Source organism: Sciurus vulgaris (genome assembly GCF_902686455.1).
Source record: "Sciurus vulgaris genome assembly, contig: HiC_scaffold_137_arrow_ctg1, whole genome shotgun sequence".
Lineage (NCBI taxonomy): Eukaryota > Metazoa > Chordata > Mammalia > Rodentia > Sciuridae > Sciurus > Sciurus vulgaris.
The window spans coordinates 2,355,224-2,363,246 of record NW_027632916.1 but is presented as its reverse complement, the minus strand read 5'-3'; the positions used below and the strand labels follow the sequence as shown (position 1 = coordinate 2,363,246).

General features: G+C 45.1%; 1 pseudogene across 1 annotated transcript; it reads left to right on the top strand.

Moving 5' to 3' along the window:
* The first annotated feature begins 598 nt into the window (after positions 1 to 598).
* LOC306652164 (proteasomal ubiquitin receptor ADRM1-like) lies at positions 599 to 1,926 on the top strand (annotated as a pseudogene). The gene has a single exon. The product of its transcript is annotated as a proteasomal ubiquitin receptor ADRM1-like (transcript).
* Positions 1,927 to 8,023: the final 6,097 nt, after the last annotated feature.

Here is an 8,023-nt window from a genome sequence, read left to right as displayed (position 1 = left end):
TTTATACTAAAGAATATATAATTTGTTAAATTTAATTATTTGGAGAATAAAACTATTTTTGCTTTAAGGAAATTGCAATGTACCCACACCCCTTTGATATATCTTACCTAATGGTTATTATATGTGCATATATCTACACACAAACACATATATTCATATATGTCTACACACATTTATATTCATATGCAGATACACATACATGTACATGTGCAGATGCATATGTAAATGTGCACAGTTGCACATGTGCACATACAGATTTAAATATGCACACAAATATAAAAACATACACACACATATGTAAAGCAATACCAATTAGGTAAAAACATTTCATAGTTAATTGTTTAAAATATTACATTATTACAGTTGTGATCACATATTTTTTGTATTTCTGTTGCCTTATTTGATGTTTATGAATTACATATTTCATAGCCTCTATCCATTTTCCTTTGTCAGAATTACATGTATTTAATGCATTCTAATTCTTCTTAGTCTAGTGAAGATAACCCTTTTCTATGTTCCATTTATTTTCCCATGATTATTTGTAATTTTATAGTTTTATACATCAAATGATTAACATTTTGTTATTTTATTCCTTTAGTTGAAGGTTTTTAAAGTTATTTTCTGGGGGGCCTGGCAGGCGCCGAGGAGGAAGAGCAAACCTGGTCCTCACCTCTCAGCCAAGGGATGACGACTTCAGGCGCTCTGTTCCCAAGCCTGGTGCCAGGCTCTCGGGGGTCCTCCGAGTATTTGGTGGAGTTTCGGGCAGGGAAAATGTCATGGAAAGGCACTACCGCAACTCCGGATCAACGGAAAGGGCTCATGTACATCCGGCAGACCGACGACTCTCTCATTCACTTCTGCTAGAATGGTAGGACTTCAGGGACCGTGGAAGACGACTTGATTATCTTCCCCGATGACTGTGAGCTCAAGCGCGTGCCTCAGTGCCCCAGCGGGAGGGTCTACGTGCTCAAGTTCAAGGCTGGGTCCAAGCAGCTCTTCTGGATGCAGGAGCCCAAGACCGACCAGGATGAGGAACACTGCCGGAAAGTCGAGAGTACCTGAACATCCACCCCCCCATGCCTGGGGCCCTGGGGGCGAGTGGGGGTGGAGGCCACGAGCTGTTGGCGTTGGGTGGTGAGGGCAGCCTGCAGAGCCTGCTGGGGAACCTGAGTCACAACCATTTCATGCAGGTCAGCGGACCAGCGGGCCTTGGAGGACTGGGTGGCCTTGGGGCTCTGACTGGGCCAGGTCTGGCCAGCTTGCTGGGGAGCAGTGGGCCTTCTGCCAGCAGCTCTTAGTCCAGCTCCTGGAGCCAGTGGGCAGTGGTCACCCCATCCTCCACCACCTCTTCTGCCTGTGCCACCCCAGCTCCCTCTGCCCCAGCAGGTGCCTCGGCAACCAGCCCAAGTCCTGTGCCCAGTTCAGGTAATGGAACCAGTGCAGCAGCCAGCCCAACCCAGCCCATCCAGCTGAGCGACCTCCAGCTCATTCTGGCCACCATGAATGTGCAGGCCGGGCCAGGAGGCAGCCTGCAGGTGGACCTCGCCAGCTTGCTGACGCCAGGGATCATGGTGCCCAACCTCACCAATGCCGACATCCAGCAGTGCCTGCTGCCCTACCTGCCCTTCCGGGAGTCACTGCCCCAGACTGCAGAGGAGATCCAGAGCACACTGACCTGCCCCAGTTCCAACAGGCCCTGGGCATGTTCAGCATGGCCTTGGACTCTCGTCAGCTGGGGCCCTTCATATGCCAGTTTGGCATTCCTGCAGAGGCCGTGGAGGCCACCAACAAGGGAGATGTGGAAGCGTTTGCCAAAGCCATGCAGAACAACGCCAGACCCGAGCAGAAGGAGGGTGACGCTAAAGACAAGAAGGACGATGAGGAGGACATGAGTCTGAACTGAGGCGGGCATGGCTGTGGGCCACCTGCTCCTGTGGTGGCTCTCCCACCTGCTCCTTTCTTCAGACCTCCTGATAAATAAATGTCCTTTCTTTAAAAAAAAAAAAAAAAAAAGTTTATTTTCTGAAGTTTAATTTAATAAATACATTTTTTTCTTCATTTTTGTTCTTTTATTATTTCATAATCACAGGTATGTGTTTAATGAATTAGGAATTTTATTTAAAAACATTGCAAACCTAATTGGTGTGTAACACTCACCAATATTGTATCATACGAGTGCAGTGTGACAGGCTGTCACATATTAAACATACCAGTGTGTGTGACCAGCATTGAGGTCAAGAGAAAACTTCAGTTCAATCCCTGGAAGATCCCTCAGTTACCTTCCCAGTCATCTCTCACCCCCTCACTCCACAGTACTAACCATTAACCACACGATTAACATAACAAGATTCCCACTTGTTTTAATAGAGGAAATCATACAGTATGCTTGAAACAGTATTTCTTTATATTTTTTGCCCAGTATTATGTTTGAAAATCATACACAACCAAGTTCATTTGAGTTTTGATTGTTCGTTGTTTGGGGCAATTAAAAAACATTGTTGCGTGAATATACTGGGATATACTGTATGATGAACACAGGAAATTCCATCAAAATTATAACCTAAGAATGAAATTCCTGCAATACAGAGTATACTATATTCAACTTTATTAGATACCATCAAGCCATTTTCCCAAGCAATTATGTCAAGTCATGCCCACTTCAAAAGCTTATGGTAGACAATTTCTGTTGTCCTGCTTACTTGCTGATAAGTGTATGATTTGTTTGATTAATTTTCATGCTGCTGTGCTTCAGAGCTAACACCTTATATTTTCAATATGTACTTTCCAGTTCAATAGTGAAGTAAAATATCCTCACATATAAATATTAAACACTAAGACCTTTTTTTACCCTTTTTCTATTTTCTTTCTTTTTTCCCCCTATTGGGCTAATTTTTTAAAAAATTGATTTGTAGTAGTAATTTATATATCTCATAAGTTTTGGATATTATTACTTTTTTACTATATATATATTAAAATATCTTCATTTTATCCTATAATAGAGGACATACAATGGTTTTGAAGGAACAGGTGACCACTTACAATCTGCGTGGTGCAAGTCAACTCAGAGGAAGCATGAAGACCAGAGAGTTTACGTAACTAATTTGCACTCTCCTCCAAGTAATTCTTAAATCCACAAAATTCTGGTATATTTACAGAAACATTCTAGATCATGAGGCACATCCTATGAAACTTTTGGGTTCAAATCCTACTCATTGTCCTTCTGCTATATAATGCCATGTTTTATTTACCACAAGATCAGAAGTTGACATTGCCTCAGGTGTTCTTATGAGGAGTCAAGTGAGCTGCTGTTCCCATTTTCCTCCCTAGATGGCTTTTGCTAAATATAACTTCTTAATTTCAATGAAGCCCATTTTTTTTTAGAAAAAAAATGTCATTATCAACTGATTTTGGATCCCCAAATTTAGGAAAACACTCTTTAATATTTTCTTTGAAAGCTGTGTTTTTTCACCATTTGGCTTTTGTACCACAATCCAACTAGAATTGATTTTTGTTTATGTGGTGAGCCAAGAGGTAAAGTTCCTTTATTGAGATTCGAAGAATTCAACATTTATTGACAAGACCATTCTCTTCAGCTTATTGTAACTACAGAGGTGGTGGTGGCATAATTAATTACAGCATATGAATGTTCTACATGCTCTATTCTTTTAAACCAAAGTGAATTTATTCTAACTGCTGTAGCACAACCTGATAACCACTAGTGAAAACTCTCTTTGTTTTTCATTTCCAAGTTTCCTTCACTATTTTTATCCAATTGAGTTCACATATTCATTTTAGAATACACACACACACACACACACACACACACACACACAAAGATTTATTTTTGAAGGAGGACTGTGCTGAACATTTAGTTTAAGGCTAATGGGATAAAATTGATGTCTTAACAATACTAAGTTCCCCAAACTCTGAAGCTGGTATATATTTGTCTTTGATCATTTCTTAACTGTATTATTATTTTTTTTTCCTTTTTGGGGAATTTTCACATATTTTATCAGATAAACTCTTAGCTATTTGATCTAGTTTATACTAATTGAATTGTGTTAAAATTTAAATTTTGTTTTTATTTATTGTGGATAGAGTATTGAAATAAGGTTTTCATATATTGTCCTTGAATTCTATCATCTAGCTAACTTCCCGTGTTGATTCTATTATATATACCTATGTATAACTGAGTCTTGTCTGCAGCCCAGTTGTGCCAGGACAATGGGGTAGGTTGCAGACAGGCCAAAGTAAGTCCCTGGATACATCATGGGAGACATATGATTTATGGGGGAAAAACTTCCAAGAGATAAAAGGCTGCACCAAGAAGAGTTCAATGGCAACAGGCTGGCAGGGAGCTCCATCTTGGATTCAGGAGCAGATGCTCTTTCCTGTGGCTCCTGGTGAACAAATCCAGCAACGGTGCACCAACTCTCCCTCACTCCTCTCTGGGAGGCCTCTACCACGTGGCAATGTCCCAGCTCTCTCGGACATTGCTGTGGTACCTCTTCAACCCACCATGCTTCTCTACTCAAGGACTCTGCCCTGGGCCAGCAATCACACCTGCACCTCATCCCTTGCCAGCACAGAACTGCTGTGATGTGTCCCCATTTTCCCCACTATATTAACACCCCCCAGTCTGGTTGCATCTGAAGACCTCTGTGTACCTGGATGATGACACTACCCAGGAAGGCTCCACCATGACAGGCCCAGGGTGAAGTCCCGGGCTCTGGGGCAGCCCGTTACCTTGCCCTGGCTCATGCACACACCTCCACTCTCCATGTTCCCCAACCCACTCCTGGCTTTCTCTGGTCACTCACTCTCTGTGATGCAGCTCTCTCTGCAAACACCTCCCCTCAACCAAACTTCCAAATGTGTTCTCGTGAAGGTTCTCACCTCCCTTCCCCTGGGAACCCACCTTCTGCTCCGCATTCACCCCCAAGGCTTGACCAGCCCAGCCCTGTCCCTGGTATGCTGAGGGCAGTGCAGAGCTCACTGGATCCCTGCCTCCAAGTGGACACTTCCTAAGTCCTTGGATTGTTAACACCACATGAAACCATTCACATTTTGTCATATAGAGACCCAGTACAGCAAAGGGAGGCTGAGAAAACAAGTTGCCAGAAGAAAATGTGTCAGGACACACTTCATCCAGCTCACTTCAGAACTGGCAGAGAAGTGGAACTGCTACTGGGAGTCCTCAAAACTTTAACGTTCCATTTCTTGGAGTTTATGCAGAGTGCTTCAGTCACTGCAATGTCCTTCTTTAGCTCAATACAATTTGGGGTTTTGTTTTAAATTTTGTACCTCATTGTTAGTCAATGAAAAATTATATATACATATACATATATATAAACTGCATATTTACAAATACATATATGCATATGTGCATGAGTATATGTAATTTCCTAATGGCATCATGAATACACACACGTGTCTCTTACTAAGATGAGTGGTGCTCCTGGTCCAGACATTTGCTGTGTTCATGATGACTCAGCAGCTCACTGAAGAAACAAGTTGTGCTCAAGGAAGAATGAACTGGCGTGCTGGAGAGAGAGCAAGAAGACAACTCAACTCATTAGTCCTTTCTCAACAGGCCTGAGTCCAACTCCCTGACACTCCTGGTGACATCCCAGAGTCACTACAAAGTTGGCTGGTCCCCAGTTGTCCTGTCCTGCACTCAGGAGACCTGAGGTATGAAAATCACACAGGACACTTTCCAGAGTACATCTAGGGAGCCATGAGCAATCTGGCTGATAAATGCACTTCCTAAAGTCAAACAAGCAGCAATCAAGCAACTGGCCTTAGCACATCCAGGAGACGGGACAATGAGGTTGTGCAATGAAAAATGCCATTAAATTGTTCTCTGAACAGTAGGATTGAATGAGACAACCTATATACATAAAAGTACAAAAATCTGATGTAATTTATATTTATAATTAGGACTCTCTTACTTTTGCTCTCAAAAGCATTGACACATGACATTGGGGTGACACTTTTTAAGGATGACTGTGGTATTGTCAGCCAGACTCACAATCAGTCTTCATAATTTTTTTTAATTGAATACATTCAGGATATGGAAATTGCTGGATCACCTAGAGCAGTGAGAGGGCACATTTTCCCTTCTGTATAAGAGCAGTTACACCTTGGAAGTGTGTACATTTCCTCAGACTCAAGGCTTGGACCAGTACAAGCTGCTGAGCTGGAGTCCACTGATGGATTGCAGAAGCTTCCTGAACATGAGTCTCTGATCCAGTGCATAAGGAAAAAAGCTCCCTGCCTGGGTTGCCATCAGTGTCCTGAACTGGTTTCTGGAAACAATGCCTCTGTCAGGTGTCACTAGTCACCAGTCTGAGACCCAGACCTGGACTGCTCTCAGGGAGAGTTCAAGACCAGCAGGTGATAAGCAGAAAACATAAAGGGGACATGAGGGGGCCTTCCCAGGGGGGAGAATTAGGGAGCAGAGTGTCAGGGACAGGATGGGCAAGAGGAGGGGACTCTGGAAAGACAGAACTTTAAGACTATGGAGATGCTGCACCTTTTTTATCAAGAAGCACCTGCACTTATTGAGCACCTGCAGTTTACAAAGAGCTTTAGTGGGTGGCTAGCCCAGGTGTGGTCCACAGACCTGCACATCTGGGGTCAGAAATGCAGAGTCTCATCACCACCAGCCAAAGCCTATCACCCCAGAAGCTGAATTTAGAAAGGTAATTTCTGAACAGGTTGAAGTTCAAGAAGTGCAACTTTGAGGCATGACCACCTTTAGGCCTCACATAGACCGATGGGGAGGGACCAGGATTTGACAGGAGCTTCAGGCTCAGAGTGGCTCATCTGAGGCCTGGACAGTGTGACCTTGACTGAGTCCTTGCCCAGCAAATGCTCACTGATCACCACCTGCACCCTGGACCCAGTGCTGGTCCCATCCCAGACCTCAGGCTTTTCATGTCTCCCCCACTTTCTCTGGGTATTTAAGACAACATGGCCACTTCCCCAAGATCTCAGTTGACCCAGCCATCAGCCACTGAGAGTGCTATCACCACGACCCTCCTTTTCCTGATCAGGAAGTTGAGGCTCCAAAGGGGAAAGCGATTCTCTACAAACCCAAGAGGTCGTCTGATTCACAAGGAGCTTTTGAGTGGTGGACAAGACTGTGCTGCGTTTTCTGGATGTCCCCGACATGGAAACTTTGGGGAGGCTGCAGGGGGCCTTGCTTAGCATTGGGACCGCAGAGGCTCAGATCAGCATCCTTGGGGCAGAGGGCCTGCTGGGTGTGGGTGCTGGGGGGTGAGGCACCCTCCCTCTGTCCAGCTGAGTTAGTCCAGAGGCCAGAGAAGCAAGAGTGGCCACCAGAAGGCACCAGGGCCAAGGTTCATGGTGGCTGTGGGGACACACAGTGTCCAGTGGTGGAACAAGTCATCTGGAGGGTTAGTGAGCGTCTCTCCCTGAGAAGAGTTTGGCAACACCCTGGCAGGGCTTTTGGGGGTGTCCAAGCTTCAGAGAAAGAGGAAGACTGACAAAGCCTTAGGGCTGCAGGCCACTCCAAGCCCAGCCCAGCACTCAGTACCTGGGAGACCCTGGCAGTCTCTAGCCTCTCTGGGCCTCAGTTTTCTCATTGCACAATGGGAACCATGATAATGACTTCGAAGTGCACGTTCCCAATGAGAAGAGGTGGGGCCAGCACTTGACCCAGGGCCCAGGATTGCTCCCAGCTGACCTTGTCTGTAAGGAGGGCGCCTGTCCCGGCTGCTCAGGAGACAGCATTAACCAGCGTGGAGCTGCAGGGTCAGGAAGTGACTCCCTTCCAGCTCTCCACCACCCTGCCCCATCAAGAAGAAGGGCTCTGCCTGCTGCCACCCCAACTTCAACACCCGCCACTTTTCTCTTAAAAAACAAAAAATCAAAGGTGCACCCATCTTAAGGAGATTGTGCAAAGCCTCTTACACATCCGCAGGGAGAAGTGGGCTGTTCCCAGCCCCTGGCTGCAACTGGCCCTCCCAGCTGGTGCCTTAGCCAACATCCTCACTGC